The following is a 19,297-nucleotide window of genomic DNA, read 5'->3' as shown; positions in this document are numbered from 1 at the left end:
GAAGTTAGTTTTTTAAGAAACAATATCATATATGAAATGAATCGCCAGTCCAGGTTCAATGCATGATACAGGATGCTTGGGGCTGGTGCACTGGGATGACCCAGAGGGATTGTACAGGGAGGGAGGTGGGAGCGGGGTTCAGGATGGGGAACACGTGTACACTAGTGGCGGATTCATGTTGATGTATGGCAAAACCAATGTAATATTGTAAAGCAATTAGCCTCCAATTAAAATAAATAAATTTATATTTTAAAAAATTAAAACATAAATAAAAGTAAAAAAAAAAAAAAAAGAAACTTAAAAATAGCATGCCTCTAACAAAACTGGGACTTCCCACATGGCGCTAGTGGTAAAGAACTCACCTGCTAATGCAGAAGATATAAGAGATGTGGGTTTGATACTTGGATGGGGAAGGTCCCCTGGAGGAGGAAATGGCAACCCACTCCAGTATTCTTGCCTGCAGAATCCCATGGACAGAGGAGCCTGGCAGGCTACAGTTTATAGGGTCATAAAGGGTCAGACATGACTGAAGCGACTTAGCACACACTAACAAAACTGTTAAGAGAAAAAAAGACAGATGATACAAATCACAAATGTGAGGAATGACATGCCCATCAAGTTAAAATTCAAGTTTAGACCTGATAATTGAAATTGCCAATCTTGTGTTTACTTTCTATGTGGTAGAAGCCTGACCCAAGCAGATTTCTCCCTGTTTAAATATACACAAATAGAAAGAAACAAAGCAACTAACTGAAACGAATAAAAACATCCAAATGAAATTATTGATTTGAGTAAGGATCAGCAATTTTAATAAATTGGTTTAGGAGGGGCCAGATAATTTTATAATACCAACATAGAACTATACACATAACTTTGCAAACGGAAAGCATACACAAGGAAAGAATTAGATTGCTTTCATTGTAATCCAATAGTAAGTCAGATATATATGTGTAACAGATAACATCCATGATGTATTCACGTCAAAGTTTAATATCAGATCATCAGGAGGAACAGGGAATAAACAAACTAGACATCATCATACAGATGCAATGAGACAAATAACAAATATAGGGCAGTCTGTGGAATATCAGGCCTGATCTCTTCAATAAGTTAATATCTGGAGAAGGGACTGAACTGTATGAAAGGGAGCCAGAAGCATTTAACACAGTGTAATACCTGCTCCTGGGTTTGGTACTTATTTTGACAAACCATATTAAAAGGACATTTTTTAAATAGTGCCTGTTTTTATAAACCAGGGTATGCTCTGTAAAAATAAATAAATAAATAACCAGCACATATATTAAAATATTCCTAGACATTAAAAAAAATTAAATATGAGGAATGAAATGGGATATCACTACAGATTTTACAACCACTGGAAAAATCATACAGGATACTTTAAACAATTATATGTTCATAAATACATCTTAATACAAATTACCAAAACTCAACCAAGAGGAAATAACCTGAGTTGTTTTGTAATTACTAAAGAAATTGAATTTGTAATTTTAAAAGTGCAATAATACCAAACTGAATACCAAATTCTATTTCAGTACATAATTTACCATTCACTGGAAAAGTGTCAATTTTTTTAATCTCTTCTAGAAAATAGAAGAGAAAGGAACACTGCTTAACTAGTTTTTATTGGGTTAGTGTTATCATGATAATAAAACTAGAGAAAGGCAGTAAAAAATGAAGACAACTATGGACTAATATCTGCATGAATTTAGACACAAAAATTAAGAAAAATATGAAAAAATCAAAACAAACAATGTATAAAAATAATTATACACAACAAGAAAATAGGACTTACTTCTATTATGGAAGCCTGGCTCAATATTAGAAAATCATATAATGCAACCTATCATATTAACAGGGTAAAGAGAATTCCCTAATGATCCAATGGTTAGAACTCCATTCTTTCACCCCTGATGGCCTAGGCTCAATCCCTGGTCAGGGAACTAGGATCCCACAAGCTACATAGTGCAGCCAGGGGGGAGGGGGGGGGGGGGAAACAACCCACCACCAACAAACAAAACAACAGGGTAAAAAGGAAAAAAAAAAATCATAAATATAACATCTATTAATGAAAAAATTAAAATTTTAGCAAGTTTAATAAAGAACTATCTCAATTTGACATACCATCTACAAAATCATCAGAGCTAACACCAGATTAATGGTGAAAGACAAAGATCAGGAACAAAGCAATAAAATCTGTTCTTGTTATCCTATTCAAGATGCTACTAGACATTCTAACCACTGCAAAAAGGCAAGAAAAAATCACAGATTAAAAGGAAGAAAATGTTCACTGTTTTAGAATGACATGACTGTCTACATAGAAAATCCCAAGTGACAGTGACAAATACAAGATCAATGCAAAAAATAAAATAAATGTTTTTATATAGTAACACTGCATGTGTGGAACCAAAAAAAAAAGATTCACAACATCATTAAAATTGCTACAAATAAAAAAAATACCTAGGAAGTTAACAAAGCATGTACAGAATCTGTATGCTGCCAAATATAAAATGCTTATAAAGGTATCAAAGTAGATCTAAATAAACTGATGTTATGTTCGTGGATTGGAAGACTAAATATACTAAAGATATCGATTCTTAAATTGATATCAAGGATGACTATAATTCTTATCAATATCTCAACAAGGATTCTTTTAGACATAGACAAATTTCTTCTAACATGTATTAATACATGGAAAACCACAAGTCCTAGAGCAGCTCAAACAATCTTTTAAAGAAGAATGAGGGAGGAGGAACCATTCTTCCTTTATATCAGGTGGCTACATCAGTCATTTTAGTCTGTTACTGTGGAAGAGAGAACACAAAGGTTAATGACAAAAAATATATGTAACTCAAAATCAGGCCCACAAAAATATTTCCAACTGATAACTTGACAGAGATGTAAAAGGCTTTCAATGGAAGAAAGACAGCCTTTTCAACATGTGATGATGTTGCAATTAGATATCCATAGATCAAAAATGGACTTTCCTGACAGCTCAGTTGGTAAAGAATCTGCCTGCATTGCAGGAGACCCCCGTTGGATTCCTAGATTGGGAAGATCTTCTGGAGAAAAGATAGGCTACCCACTCCAGGTTTCTTGGACTTCTGTGGTGGTGCAGCTGGTAGAGAATCTGCCTGCAATGTGGGAGACCTGGGTTTGATCCCTGGGTTGGGATGATCCCCTGGAGAAGGGAAAGGCTACCCATTCCTGTATTCTGGCCTGGAGAATTCCATGGACTGTATAGTCCACAGGGTTGCAAAGAGTTGGACAGTACTGAGCGATTTTCATTTTCACATTCAGATCAAAAACAATCAAAAACAGAAAAAGACCTTGAGCTAAATCTCACATTTTACATTAAATTTAACCCAAAATGGTTTGTAGACTTAAAACACAGAACTATAAATATTTTAGGAAAAAATGTAAAGAAAAATTTCAATATATGAAGCTAAGCAAAGTGCTCTTAAACTTGACACAAAAAGCACAACCCATAAAAGGGAATATTGATAAATCAGACTTTGTCAGAATTTAAGACTTTTGTTTTGCAAAAGACCTTGTTAAGAGCATGATAAAACAAGTTACCTACTGGGAGAAAATATTTTCAAACTCCGTATTAGACCAAGGACTAGTTTCTAGAATACATAAAGAACTCTTAAAACTAAACAGTAAAAATAAATAAGCAACCTCTTTACAAAATGAGTAAAAGGCACAAACTTTTCATTTCAATGAGGAGGATATATGGATGTCAAATAAATACAGGAAATGGTCAGCTTTATTATTTATTTGCAAATGTAAATTGAAGCCACTATGAGCTCTCTGTACATGCCTATCACAAAGGCTAAATAATGACAATAATACATATCGGTGACATTGCAGAGAAACTAGATCACTTATGTATTGCTGTAGAATGTAAAATGGCATAGCCAATACAGAAAATACAGAAAAAACAAAACATAAAATTATCACATGATCCGGCAATATTGCTATTTGCAACAATCCCAAAGAACTGAAAACTTATAATCACACAAAAACTTGGGCATGAACGCTCATAGTTTATCTCTAATAGCCAAAAAGTGAAAACAATCCAATTATCATACAGTAGGAGGAGAAACGATCACTCTTCTCAACTGGGAGATTCCAAATTTTAAAATTTCACTGAGAATAAAACATATTTTTAGCTTTCCTGGTAGCTCAGATGTAATAAAGAATCTGCCTGTAATGCAGAAAACTCAGGTTTGATCCCTGGGTCAGGAAGATCCCGTGGAGAAGGAAATGGCTACCCACTCCAGTATTCTTGCCTGGAGATTCCCATGGACATAGGAGCCTGTTAGGCTACAGTTCATGGGGTTGCAAAGAGCTGGACATGACTGAGCTACTAATGCTTTCATTTCACCATTACTTACCATTCCAACATCCAATATAAATGCAAATGTATGGTCATTCCTCTCAACTGGGAGATTCCAAACTTTAAATTTTCAATGAGAATAAAACACATTTTAGTTACAAAAGGCATAAAATAGATGAATGATGAAAAATGCATTGCCCTTTTTAAAGCAATTTAAGGTTAGGAATCACTGAGCAATGTGATTTCTGTCTCATAAAATAACTAATGGAAAGAGTAAGCCATGCCTGCCTTTTAAGTGTCAGTAAGTTTATTGAAATCTGTACTTTTAAAAAGCTATTCATTTTGCTTTTAAGATTGTGTAAGGTAAACTTAACTTTGATTTCCCTGCTAGTAAACAGTGAGATTATTGCAGACATGAATGCCAAGAGTGCAAATTCCCAACTATTTAGAGAATACCACAGTGGGCCAGTCTTAGTGTACCTACTGGAAATGGAAATTATTAGTTGCAGTTTTATTACTCCCAATTTGTCTGTCCTACCAAGAGTTCACTCATTTTCATTCATGTATCCATTTATATATTATATATTTATTGAGTGTCTTACTATGAATCATGTACTCTTCCAGACTGAGAGACCTATCAGTGAGAAAAACAGAAAAAGCCCTGTATTAATGACGTTCATGTCCCAGGAGGAGGAGGGAGACAACATGTTAAATGAGTAAGTATATTATATAGTATATGCAGTGGAGAAAATACAGTAAGGAAGAAGAATAGAGAGTGTGGTGAGGAGAAATAGATGTTACAAGAAGACCTAACTGAGAAAGTGCTCATTTGAAAACAGTACAGAACTGCATTGAACAAGGTCCTGTGAGTTTGTAGGAAGTGTTATATTTGACTTACCAAAAGCTATAACAGGAAAGGAAGGCCTTCCTTCATATCTGCTAACTATTGGAAACTGTCACAGAGCCAGCTGGGGCAGACCAGTGAAAGCCAAGATCAAGAGTCCAACTGGAATGACCTTGAAGACAGTGAATGTCTGGCAGGCACAGACCCAAACCCAGGAGGTTAGAAAACAGATACTGTAACTCCAGAGAGAGATGACGTGCTCCAAGTCTAATGACTCCCGTGGCAACAGGAAAGGAGCAAACAGGGCGTAAAATCCAAGTGCATAGTCTGAGGTCATCAGCAAGATTTCCAAATAGAGTGGGAAGAAACAGAAAACAAAGACCAAATGGACAGGGTGATTGAAGTGCCAGGGATTCAGACTAAGCTGAGACTGAGTGGCAGGAGGTAAAGTCAAAAGAAGCAGGCACATGTCAGCAGAGAATTACAAAAAGGAAGCAAGTTTCTATAAAGTCAGGCAGGTCCACCAGAGAAGCACAATAGATTCTGACAAAGATCTGAAATAGTGATTATATTCAATATGGTAATTGTGGGTCTGTGTGTTGGGGTGGGTTAGAGAAAAGCAGAATCAAACTCTCTCAGCTCCATAGGAGAACTACAGACGCTTGTTTTACCAGTAAGACTAATGACATTGAGTCAAAATAGGAGTATGTTCTACTTTTGATTTATTGTTGTTCCTTTCTTTATGTCAAATTATTTTTATGTCTGTTTAAAAAGTATTTTCTATCACTTTTTAATCACATAAAATGTGAAATTTAAGACATAGAGTAAAATACACAGAAGATTTCCATATATTTTCTTTACCACTGTTATAGTCAAACCCAATATTTCACAGAAAACATTACAGAGAATCTGAGTCCCAAGAGATATAAAGCGATGTTATATTAAAATGAGTCTAGTAGTAAAATACACTTGGGAAATGTTGAGTTAAAAAAGTAATTTTTCTGATGGGTTTTAACTGTAAGAACTATCAGATAAATATTTATATTTGTTGTAAATGTGTATTTTGTAATAAATTTTGTTAAAAATAGACTTGGTATTTAAAGCAGTTTGTTCACAGAAAAATTAAGTGGAAAAACAGTTCCATATATTCTCTAACCATTTATTGAACAGTCTCTTATACTATCAAGATCATACCTTGGATTGTTACATTTGTTACAGCCCATGAACCTTTTTCAACATATTATCAACCAACATCCATAGTTTACATTAGGGATCATTCTAAGTATTGTAAGTCCTGTGGGTTTCAACAAATGTCTAATGACATGTATCTACATTTCTCTTTTTCAATGATGATCAAATTTAAGGTTGGTTTATTAAGAGCAGAGGTCACCAATGACTTCCATATTTCTAAATCTAATTGCATTTCAGTTCTCACTCAACATAGTTAACTTTCAGCAACTTTCATAATGCAGACTTTTTTTTTTTTTCTGTCTTCCAGGACATAACGTTCTCCTGGTTTTTTTCTCTACATTTCTGGGTCTCCTTCTATGCCTCTTTTGCTAGCTCAAACTTCTCTGGTCCTTAAGATTAGAAGTTCTATATGGTTATTTTTATTATTTATTTTTACTTTGGTGATTTTACTCACATTTATAATTTGTTATACAAAGTCATATAAAAGTCAAAGACTCATTAGAAAAGACCCTATTGCTGGGACAGATTGAAGGTAGGAGGAGAAAGGGATAACAGAGGACTAGATGATTAGATGGCATAACTGACTCAATGCATATGAGTTTGAGCAAGCTCTGGGAGATGGTGAAGGACAGGGCTGCAGAGTCAGATACTACTGAGTGACTGAACAACCACCACAAATACAAAGTCATAGCAGACTCATTTGAAAAGATCTTGATGCTGAGGAATATTGAATGCAAAAGAGGAAGAGCGTGGCAGAGGATGAGATGGTTAGATAACATCACTAACTCAATGGACATGAATTTGAGCAAACTCCAGAGATAGTGAAGGGCAGGGAAGGGAAGCCTGGAGTGCTGCAGTCCACGGGGTCACAGAGAGATGGACATGACTTAGTGACTTAAACAACAACAAATACAGAGTCACTACTGACAAATATATACCTGGACCAGAATTTAGCAGAAACACCAATTATATAAATAAACACTTCTTCTTTGTCATTTCTGCTTGTACATTTGCCCAGGTATAATGTGTGCAAGACTAAGTTTGGGATAATTACCCAAAACCAATCTGACCCACTGTTTTTATGCTCAGGTAAAGAAATCAACAATCATGCAGTTCCACAAATCTTTGATGTCTCCTTCCCTTTGTATGCCATACTGATAGAAATTTCTACCTATTTTCAGTTCAGTTCAGTTGCTCAGTCGTGTCCAACTCTTTGTGACCCCATGGACTGCAGCACGCCAGGCTTCCCTGTCCATCACCAACTCCCAGAGCTTGCTCAAACTCATGTCCATCGAATCGGTGATGCCATCCAACCATCTCATCCTCTGTTGTCCCCTTTTACCTATTTTACTCTTAAAATATTTCTCAAATCTATTTACTTCTCTCCATTACTATTGTCACTACCTAAATCAATTACCATCATTTAATCTTGATCACCTAAATAGATTCCAAGTGTCCATCCTATATTGATCATCACTCCTGACAAATCCATTCTCCACAGAGCAGCCTGAATAAATTTCTCAAAACACTCCCCTGTTTATAACATAGCCCATGGGTTCACAACTGCTTTTAGGATAAAGGCTGACAATTCTTTAACATGACCTTCAAAACCTTGCATGGCTTGACCACTGCCCACCTCTTCAGCGTCATTTTAAATCCATCTCTCCTTTGTTCTTTATCTCTAGTAACAGTGGGTTTCTTTGATTTGTCTATCATGATATGACTCAACTTACAATGTAAATTACATTTATTGTCCTTTTGTCTACAGTGTATTTTCACATTGCCCAGGTAAGCTCCATTCATATTTGAAGTTGCAGCTCACATATTTCACTTACTCAGGAAAGTCACCTTTGAACATCCCCTACTCCCAGTCAAATGTATTCTAGGTCATTTCTTTGTTATACACATATACACTGAAATAAGGTCTCCATCTTACTGACTTACTTAATAAGTTAATTTTACAAGTTAAATATAATCCTAAAGAAAACAGTTAATTTTTAAAAAATATTTAAATTATTTTTAGCACATGCTTTTAATTCTTATGCCATTCATTCTATAGCAAGTAAATAAAATATCTTCTATTATAAATTTCAGATGTGATTTATTCAACGGAATATTGAATTGAATACATACCATATACCACTATAAACTATGGGTTCTGAATATGAAACTATAAATAAAGCAATGGCATTGATAGAGGCTAAATTCAAGGATAAGAATTTATATTTATACAGTCAGACCTCCATATCTGAAGGCTTCACATCTGAGGATTCAACCAACTGTGGATTGAAAATGTCCAAAACAAATTTTCAAAAAGTTCCAAAAAGCAAAACTTAAATTTGCTATGCTCTGGCAGCTGTCTGCATAGCATTGACATTGTGTTCACAACTATTCACATAATATTTACATTGTATTAGTATTACTGGCAATCTAGAGATGCTTTAAAGTATTTGAGAGCACATGAATCAGTTATATGCTAGTTTATATAAGGGACTTGACTGTCTGCTTGAATTCTGTTATCCACAGGGGTCCTGAAACCAATGAATCCTTCCCGCTCTGCACAGATTAGGAAAGATGACTGTATGTATGGAAAAGAACACATCAAAAAAATAAATAGACATTAAAATGGCTTTGGGAGCGGACATACTGAGAATTGAAACCAACCTAGTATATTAAGCAATAATGAGGCTGGATATAGTTTCTGTCCATAGGATTTTGTCCAGTGCTGCAACCAAGTGAAAATAATTTAGCTGTTTGCTTCAGAAAATATCTTGTCTCACTCTGACCACCAATTTGAAGCTACTGCAGTATAAACTCTGCACAATTACAATCATTTCCTCACCTAACATGAACTCAAAAATTTCTCACATAAGAAAATAAATATGAATATCTGTCAAAGTAATAGTTAGCAAACCTAATAAAGTTAGTTTTGCCTAGTGTGATAAGTTGCTTAAATCTTGTCGGACCCTTTGCGACCCTATGGACTGTAGCATGCAAGGCTCCTCTGCCCAAGGGATTCTCCAGGCAAGAATACTGGAGTGTGGCCATTCCCTTCTCCAGGGGAACTTAGTTTTGTCTTAGCAATACCATTTGGGATTTTGGTTTTATTTTTTTCTTTTTGGTGTTAGAGAAGAGTCAATAGTTAGAAATATTATTGGAAAATATATTTGAATACTAATGGTAAGTGAAGTAGATAAGAAAACAAGAGGGGTGTTACTGCAAAGGTGCTTGAGAATTGATTTTAAAAAGTGTGTTCTAATTTGGGAGGAGGGTGTCAAAATGCAAGTGGGGTCTGGCAAGTGAAGTCATTTGGGATATTTTACTAAGTTTTGATGCACAGAGGTACCCAGTAAAAATAAAAGCTAAAAAGCTCTATATTGGCAATAGAGGCTATTGATGAACCCCAGTGGCTATAGATCTGTTTTACCTAATATCTCATAATTGCTTAGATAGGGAACAGGTGTTAGGTAGGTAATATGTATATCATGAAAGTGAAAGTCACTCAGTTGTGTCAGACTCTTTATAACCCCATGAACTATAGCCTGCCAGGTTCTTCTGTCCATGGAATTCTCCAGGCCAGAATACTGGAGTGGGTAGCTATTCCTTTCTCCAGGGGATCTTCCTAATCCAGGGATTGAAACCAGATCTCTAGCATTGCAGGCAGATTCTTGACTAGCCGAGCCACCAGGGAATCCCAAGAATACTGGAGTGGATAGCCTATTTTTCCCAACCCAAGAATTGAACTGGAGTCTCCTGCATTATGCTTCCCTGGTGGCTCAGAGGTTAAAGGATCTGCCTGCAATGCAGGAGACCCACATTCTATCCCTGGGTTGGGAAGATCCCCTAGAGAAGGAAATGGTAACCCACTCCACTATTCTCACCTGGAGAATCCCATGAACCGAGGATCCTGGTAGGCTACAGTCCACCAAGTTTCAAAGAGTTGGACACGACTGAGCAACTTCACTTTATCCTTTATCCTCCTGCATTACAGGCGGATTCTTTACCAGCTGAGCTACCAAGGAAGCCCATGTGTATCCTACACAAATACACATTTGGCGTTCAAATCAAGCAAATCTTTAAATATTCCCATTAGCTTTTTTAAACAGTATAGAACAGAGGAAATTAAGCCAGATTTGAGTTTGTTCCCTGGTAAAAAGATTTATGTTCTATGAAGTGGTCTATGGATGTCATTTTGGCAAAAATTAACTTCCTTGAGAACACAGTTATGTCAGAAGCAAACAGATGTAAATTTTGCAGGTTTGGAGAAGGAAATGGCAACCCACTCCAGTGTTCTTGCCTGGAGAATCCCAGGGACAGGGGAGCCTGGTGGGCTGCCGTCTATGGGGTCACACAGAGTCGGACACGACTGAAGCAACTTAGCAGTAGCAGCAGCATAAACAGATATGTAACAAGGAATGTAGAAAATTTCTAACAAGAAGAATACATCTGATAGAAGAAAAGTTTATCATTTAAAAATAGCAAAATAGGAAAAAAAAACTCACTGTTCTTTGCAAACATCATCACAGAAGCTGACTGTTATTCTATAATCTCTTCTTGTTAACCCTGTGTGGAAAGAAGTATGGAGGAAAAAAAGATGTTAGAACAGGAAGACAAAGTGTAGTAATTTTATTTCACCTAGTAATGTTTTCCTGCAAGTGTCTTCTGTAAAAAAAGAAGGTAGAAAATCACAAATGCTTTTGTTTCCAAGAAACAGATTTATAGTTAGATGAAAAAAAATAGATAAATACTGTAGTGTTTTTCCTAAAACAGGAATCATTTCCATTTGGGGTTAAATAAGAAGGAATGAAGGCAAGTATTTACATAAAGTTTCAAAATAGAGAAAAAATAAATTACATGTATAAAAATGTTTTCTTTAAATATATTGTGCTTTAAAACTATTAGTGTTATTACTATGCTTACTTTTCAAAAATATGTTTTAATTAAAGGGAAGAAGTTTTAAGACAATGGTTTTTCAAGAACAATTTTTCAATTATTAGGATTTCTAGAAAACCTTGAAGAAGCATTAACTATAAGGAGAAGAATGGCCAAGTAGACATTCTGGATGATTAAGACAAGCCATTCTACACAACTGTAATCTAAATGTTTACTTTATCAATAGTGAACTATTAAAGAGTCATTTCACTAAATCCCACAGGAAGAAATGATGAGTAGTAAAAATCAGCCCTCAATATGGGTAGATTTTAAAAATTTATAGGATATCAAATGCAGAACTTATGGTATATCTGGCTTCTTTAAAGCATTTATTAAGGTATTTAATAAAAACAACATTGTAGATGGACTTAAAGGAGAAATACTATGCATCTCAAGATGTTTGATAGCCTGGGGCAATGGAACAAATGTTACAAGGTAAAACTGAATTTTGGTTTAAACACTCCAAATCTTAGTAGAAAATGATAGACATATGAGCAGATGTTGATTTAATAACTACACAGGGATTTTAGTTTATAATAAACTTAATATGAATAAGCTGCATGTTATATGGTAGAATTACATTTCAGAGAAGAGGAAAGATGATATTCTTGTCCTCTTCACTTGTCAGAACACATTCAAATATTGTATTCTCTTCTGCGCATTACACCTTCAGAGGGAGAGGAACAGACTAGAAAATATTTCAGTGTACTAAGTGAAAGTGAAAGTCGCTCAGTCGTGTCCGACTCTTTGTGACCCCATGGACTGTAGTCCATGGAATTCTCCAGGCCAGAATACTGGAGTGGACAGCCTTTCCCTTCTCCAGGGGATCTTCCCAACCCAGGAATAGAACCGGGGTCTCCTGCACTATAGGCAGATTCTTTATCAGCTGAGCTATAAGGGAAGCCCCGCAGTGTACGAAACCCATATGTAAAAAGAGTAGTTTGGACAAAATTGTAAAGGGGAAACTATAGTTAGAAACTAATATGGCAGCTTAGGGCTTCATATATAAAATACTTAAAATCATAGAATCAAAACAGGATGGTACTGGCTCACAAAGAGACACATAGATGGATGGTATAGAACAGAGAGCCCAGAAATAAACTCACACATTTTGGTCAATTCATCTGTGACAAAGTAGGCAAGAATATACAATTAGGAAGAGATAATATCTTCATTAAATAGTATTGGGAAAACTGGACCAAAAAATGAAACTAGACCACTGTCTTATATCATATACAAAAATAAGCTCAAAATGGATTACAGACTTAAGTGTAGACCCTAAACCATAAAAGTCCTAGAAGAAAATGTAGGCAGTTTATGTCATTTTAATTTCAGTTCAGTTCAGTCAGTCAGTCATGTCCAACTCTTTCTGAACCCATGAACTGCAGCATGCCAGACCTCCCTGTCCATCACCAACTCCCGGAGCTTACTCAGACTCATGTCCGTTGAGTAGGTGATGCCATCCAACCATCTCATCCTCTGTCGTCTGCTTGTCTTCCCACCTTCAATCTTTCCCAGCATCAGGATCTTTTCAAATGAGTCAGCTCTTCGCATCAGGTGGCCAAAGTATTGGAGTTTCAGCTTCAGCATCAGTCCTTCCAATGAATATTCAGGGCTGATTCCCTTTAGGATGGACTGGTTGGATCTCCTTAAAGCCCAAGGGACTCTCAAGAGTCTTTTCCCACACCACAATCCAAAAGCATCGATTCATCAGCACTCAGATTTCATTATACTCCAACTCAAATCCATACATGACTATTGGAAAAACCATAGCTTTGACAAAATGGACTTTTGTTGGCAAAGTAATATGTCTGCTTTTTAATATGTTGTCTAGGTTGGTCATAGCTTTTCTTTCAAGGAGCAACTGTCTTTTAATTTCATGGCTATAGTCACCATCTACAGTGATTTTGGAGGCCAAAAAAATAAAGTCTGCCATGGTTTTCATTATATCCCCATCTATTTGCCATGAAATGATGGGACCAAATGTCATGATCTTAGTTTTCTGAATGTTGAGCTTTAAGCCAACTTTTTCATTGTCCTCTTTCAGTTTCATCAAGAGGCTCTTTAGTTCCTCTTCACTTTCTGGCATAAGGGAGGGGTCATCTTCATATCTGAGGTTATTGATATTTCTCCCAGCAATCTTGATTCCAGCTTGTGCTTCATCCAGCCTGGCATTTCCCATGGTGTGATCCGCATATAGGTTAAATAAGCAGGGTGACAGTATACAGCCTTGATGTACTCCTTTCCTGATTTGGAACAATTCTGTTTTGCCATGTCCAGTTCTAACTGTTGTTTCTTGACCTGCATACAGATTTCTCAGGAGGCAGGTCAGGTAGTCTAGTATTCCCATCTCTTTCAGAATTTTCCACAGTTTGTTGTGATCCACACAGTCAAAGGCTTTGGCATAGTCAATAAAGCAGAAGTGGATATTTTTACTGAACTCTCATGTTTTTTCAATGATCCTGCAGATGGTGGCAATTTGATCTCTGGTCGCTCTGCATTTCTTTCTACTGCCTTTTTCCAGCTTGAACATCTGGAAGTTCACAGTTCACGTACTGTTGAAGCCTGGCTTGGAAAATTGTGAGCATTACTTTGCTAGCGTGTGAGTTGAGTGCAATTGTGCAGTAGTTTGAGCCTTCTTTGGCATTGCCTTTCTTTGGGATTGGAATGAAAACTGAACTTTTCCAGTCCTGTGGCCACTGCTGAGTTTTCCAAATTTGCTGGCAGATTGAGTGCAGCACTTTCACAGCATCATCTTTCAGGATTTGGAATAGCTCAACTGGAATTCCATCACCTCTACTAGCTTTGTTTGTAGTGATGCTTCCTACGGCCCAATTGACCTGTCATTCCAGAATGTCTGGTTCTACATGAGTGATCACACCATCGTGATTATCTGAGTCATGAAGATCTTTTTTGTACAATTCTTCTGTGTATTCTTGCCACCTCTTTTTAATATCTTTTGCTTCTGTTAGTCTGTCCTTTATTGTGCCCATCTTTGCATGAAATGTTCCCTTGGTATATTTAATTTTCTTGATGAGATCTCTAATCTTTCCATTCTACTGTTTCCCTCTATTTCTCTTCATTGATCACTGAAGGAGGTTTTCTTATCTCTCCTTGCTATTCTTTGGAACTCTGCATTCAAATGGGTGTATCTTTCCTTTTCTCCTTTGCCTTTAGCTTCTCTTCTTTTCTCAGCTCTTTGTAAGGCCTCTTCAGACAACCATTTTGCCTTTCTTTTTCTTGGGGGTGTTCTTGATCACTGCCTCCTGTACAATGTCATGAACCTCCACCCATAGTTCTTCAGGCATTCTGTCTATCAAATCTAATCCCTTGTATCTATTTGTCACTTCTACTGTATAATCGTAAGGGATTTGATTTTGGTCATACCTGAATGGTCTAGTAGTTTCCCCTACTTTCTTCAATTTAATTCTGAATTTGGCAATAAGGAGTTCATGATCTGAGCCACTTTCAGCTCCCGGTCTTGTTTTTGTTGACTGTAGAGAGCTTCTCCTTCCATCTTTGGCTGCAAAGAATATAATCAATCTGATTTTGGTATTGACCATCTGGTGATGTCCATGTATAGAGTCCTTGCTTGTGTTCTTGGCAGAGGGTGTTTGCTATGACCAGTGCATTCTCTTGGCAAAACTGTTAGCCTTGGAGCTGCTTCATTTTGTACTCCAAGGCCAAATTTTCCTTTTACTCCAGGTATCTCTTGACTTCCTATTTTTGCATTCCAGTCCCCTATAATGTAAAGGATATCTTTTTTGGGTGTTAGTTCTAGAAGGTCTTGTAGGTCTTCATAGAACCATCCAACTTCAGCTTCTTAAGCATTACTGGTGGGGCATAGACTTGGATTACTGAAGTATTGAATGGTTTAACTTTTAAATGAAGAGATCTCTCTGTCATTTTTGAGATTGCATCCAAGTACTGCGTATTGGACTCTTTTTTTGACTGTGATGGCTACTCCATTTTTTCTAGGGGGTTCTTGCCCACAGTGGTATGTATAATGGTCATCTGAGTTAAATTTGCCCATTCCAGTCCATTTTAGTTCACTGATTCCTAAAATGTCAATGTTCACTCTTGCCATCTCCTGTTTGACCACTTGCAATTTGCTTTGATTCTTAGCCTTAATATTCCAGGTTCCTATGCAATGTTGTTCTTTACAGCATCTGATTTTACTTCCATCACCAGTCACATCCACAACTGGGTGTTGTTTTTGCTTTGGCTCTCTTCTTTCTTTCTGGAGTTATTTCTCCACTGATCTCAAGTAGCCTATTGGGCACCCATCGACGTCGGGATTTCATCTTTCAGTGTCCTATCTTTTTGCCTTTTCATACTGTTCATGGAAACTAAGATGAGAGAACTAAGATCATGGCATCTGGTTCCATCACTTCATGACAAATAGATAGGGAAATAGAATAAACAGACTTTATTTTGAGGGACTCCAAAATCATCGCAGATGGTGACCACAGCCATGAAATTAAAAGATATTTGCTCCTTGGAAGAAAAGTTATCACTAACCTAGACAGCATATTAAAAAGCAGAGATAATACTTTGCCAACAAAAGTCCGTCTAGTCAAGGCTATGGTTTTTCCAGTGGTCATGTATGGATGTGAGAATATATACTGTATATATATACTGTACTATATACTGTACATACTCACATACTGTACTGTATGTGAGAATATATACTGTACTATAAAGAAAGCTGTGCACCAAAGAATTGATGCTTTTGAACTTTGGTATTTGAGAAGACTCTTGAGAGTCCCTTGGACTTCAAGGAGATCCAACCAGTCCACCCTAAAGGAAATCAGTCCTGATTATTCATTGGAAGGACTGATGCTGAAGCTGAAACTCCAATACTTGGCAACCTGATGTGAACATCTGACTCATTGGAAAAGACCCTGATGTTGGGAAAGATTGAAGGCGGGAGGAGTAGGGGACCACAGAGGATGAGATGGTTGGATGGTATCACTGACTCAATGGACATGAGTTTGAGTAAACTCTGGGAGTTGTTGATGGACAGGGAGGCCTGGCATGCTATAGTCCATGGGGTTGCAAAGAGTCAGACCCGACTGAGCGACTGAACTGACTGTTCATGGGTTTCTCAAGGCATGAATACAGAAGTGGTTTGCCATTCCCTTCTCCAGTGGACCATGTTTTGTCAGAACTCTCCACCATGACCTGTCCATCTTGAGTGGCCCTCCATGGCATGGCTCATGGTTTCTTTGGGTTAGACAAGGCAGTGGACCACATCATGAGTTTGGTTAATTTTCTGTGATTTTCATTCTTTGGCCCTCTGATGGATAAGTGTAAGAAGCTTATGGAAGCTTCTTGATGGGAGAGACTGACTGAGGGGGAAACTGGGTCTTGTTCTGATGAGCGTGGCCATGCTCAGTAAATCTTTAATCCAACTTTCTGTAGATGGGTGGGCTGTGTTCCTTCCTTGTCATTTGACCTGAGGCCAAACTATGATGGAGGTAATGAGGAAAACGGTGACCTCTTTCAAAAGGTCCCAGGCATGCAGTGCTACACTGCGTGTCTGGGACTCTGCAGCAGGCCACTGCGAACTCACACCTCTGCCAGAGATTCCTGGGCACTCATGGTCAAGTCCAGGTCAGTCTCTTTTGCGGGTTACAGCTCCTTTCTCCTGGGTCTTGGTGCGCAGAAAGTTTTGTTTGTGCCCTCCAAGAGACTGTTTCCCCAACCTGTGTAAGTCCCCCTACACTTACACTTACTTACACTGGTGCCTCTATGGAGGGGTTAATGGTGACCTCCGCCAGGAAGGCTGACGCCATACCCAAGCCTGCTGCACCCAGAGCCCTGCCCCCAAGGCAGGCCACTGCTGAACTGTACCTCCACAGGAGACACTCACACACAGTCCTGGCTCAGTCTCTGTGGAGTCTCTGGGACCTGGTGCATGCAAGGTCTGTTTGAGCCCTTCAAGTGTCTCTGGCAGGTATGGGGTTTGATTCTAATCCTGATTTCGCCCTTCCTACCGTCTTGCTGGGGCTTCTCCTTTGCCCTTAGATGTAGGGTATCTTTTTTTGGTGGGATCCAACATTCTCCTGTAGACAGTTGTTCAGCAGCTAGTTGTAATTTTGAAGTTCTCACAGGAGGAGATGAGCGCATGTCCTTCTACTCCACAATCTTCCTCCACCACACTCATAAAGCATTTTGTTTTTCATTTAGTAAAACTAAAGAGAATAATGGCATAAAGAGTTGTTTTGATATACACAGAGAAGAAAAGCTACTGTTGGCAGAGTGTCTGAATAAATTTAAAATACTATTTATAATTTAAATAATAAGTTTAAAATAATAGCACATCATTAGCTTAATGAAAGCTAGAATTCAAGAAAGAGTATCATATATCATTTTAATATCATTATATCTTTATTAGGTTATTACTTGTAAGTGGGAGATAATCATTCAATATTACTATTATATTTTACATTGGAGGGTTCCATTTTGTGAAGTAAGTCACTTGTAAGTTGTAAATCTGCAACTTGAGCTGATCAACATTAAGCCTTGAGAATGTTAGCCAATAAATTGGTGTGGAGAAAATTATTATAGAGAAGAAAATGTGTTTTAAAAGAAGTAAATATTATAGGAACAGAGTACTCAGTAGATGCTCATGAAGAAGACCCTCTTAAGTAATAACTAAAAAACTATATATATACTTTCAGTATTAATTTTTACCAGCATTTGAGAGTATAGTTCTGACATATTTATCTTCTATAAGCCATCAATATCTTATAAGGTTCAATTTTTAAACTATTATCCCACTCCAGGAAGAATGCAAAGAGATGGCACAATTTCTTCTCTGATGTCTTTTAGATTTAGAACTTGAAAAAAAAAATAAAAGATTACCACTCTTTAGAACAAGAGTGGAATTCTATGTGTTTTCACTTATAAGATTGTGTGTTAGTCACTCAGTCGTGTCTGACTCTTTGCGACCCCATGGACTGAGCCCACCAGGCTCCTTTGTCCCATGGGATTCTCCAGGCAAGAATACTGGAGTGCATTGCCATTTCCTTTGCCAAATTTATAAGATTAGTAACAATAATTAGCAAGGCACCAACACTGGTAATAGTAATAAAAATAATATATTGTGGAATTAAGTTTTTCTTTGTAATACATTACATTGGAAAATTCACTATTTTGTATTTTTAATCATTTTATAATCTTCTTGATATATATCATTAATAGTATTTTGAATATCTCAAGATGTTAAAGGATAAAAATGCCTATTATGAAAGACATATTTTCTGCTGACAGCCATATTCATATAGAAGCTATAAAGCCCAGATACACTATTTCTCATAATTGCTTAGTCATCTGAAGCTTATCAAGGACCATGAAATTCAAATGACTCAGTTTGCCATCCCCTTACTGGATGTGACTGAAGACACTTTTCTAATCAATGAAAACTGGGGATTTTAACTTAGTGTATATGTATGATGGACACATTTCATATTATCTAGAGAACTGGCTTTCAGTGATGAGTTAGCATAACCATGAAATTCCCTTCCCATTTCTGGTACATAAAAATCTTTGATTTTCTTTAAATAACTTCTTCATTGTCAGTCTTTCCTTGACTGCCAGGTAAACAGACCCAAGAAGGATGGATTTAGTTTTTTTTTTTTTTTAATGTTCTGGTGGTCTTCATTTTTAAAATAATGTATTACAATAATTTTTCATATTGAAATAGAGAATGATATGTAAAATACTGTTAGAATTTCATGTTTTAAATCATAATGATTTGTGTAGCCCTTTTAGCTCTTTTGCACTAAACTATACCTCATATTCCACATGTGCCAATGTAATCATCTGTTTTGGATTAAGGAGAAAGTGATTGAAGTTCACCTGGATTTGGAACAGTTCCAAATGTTTGAATCACTGTGCAATCTTACACATCATTTTTTTTAAAGTTTTAAAGAGGCCAACCAAAAATATTAAACTCTTTGGAT

At 36.9% G+C, this 19,297-nt stretch overlaps 1 long non-coding RNA gene across 1 annotated transcript in view; it reads right to left on the bottom strand.

Moving 5' to 3' along the window:
- Positions 1–500: 500 nt before the first annotated feature.
- LOC123329968 overlaps positions 501–19,297 on the bottom strand; it is a 152,984-nt gene continuing 134,187 nt past the window's right edge. The window contains exons 2-3 of the long non-coding RNA XR_006545612.1: positions 10,898–10,958; positions 501–555 (exon numbers count right to left, since the gene is read on the bottom strand). This is a non-coding gene — a long non-coding RNA (uncharacterized LOC123329968). The remainder of the gene's footprint in view (positions 556–10,897; positions 10,959–19,297) is intronic.

The sequence above is a fragment of the Bubalus bubalis genome, chromosome 17, assembly GCF_019923935.1.
Source record: "Bubalus bubalis isolate 160015118507 breed Murrah chromosome 17, NDDB_SH_1, whole genome shotgun sequence".
NCBI classification, from domain to species: Eukaryota; Metazoa; Chordata; class Mammalia; order Artiodactyla; family Bovidae; genus Bubalus; species Bubalus bubalis.
The sequence above is the reverse complement of the archived record's forward strand: the minus strand, read 5'-3'. Positions and strand labels throughout refer to the sequence as shown.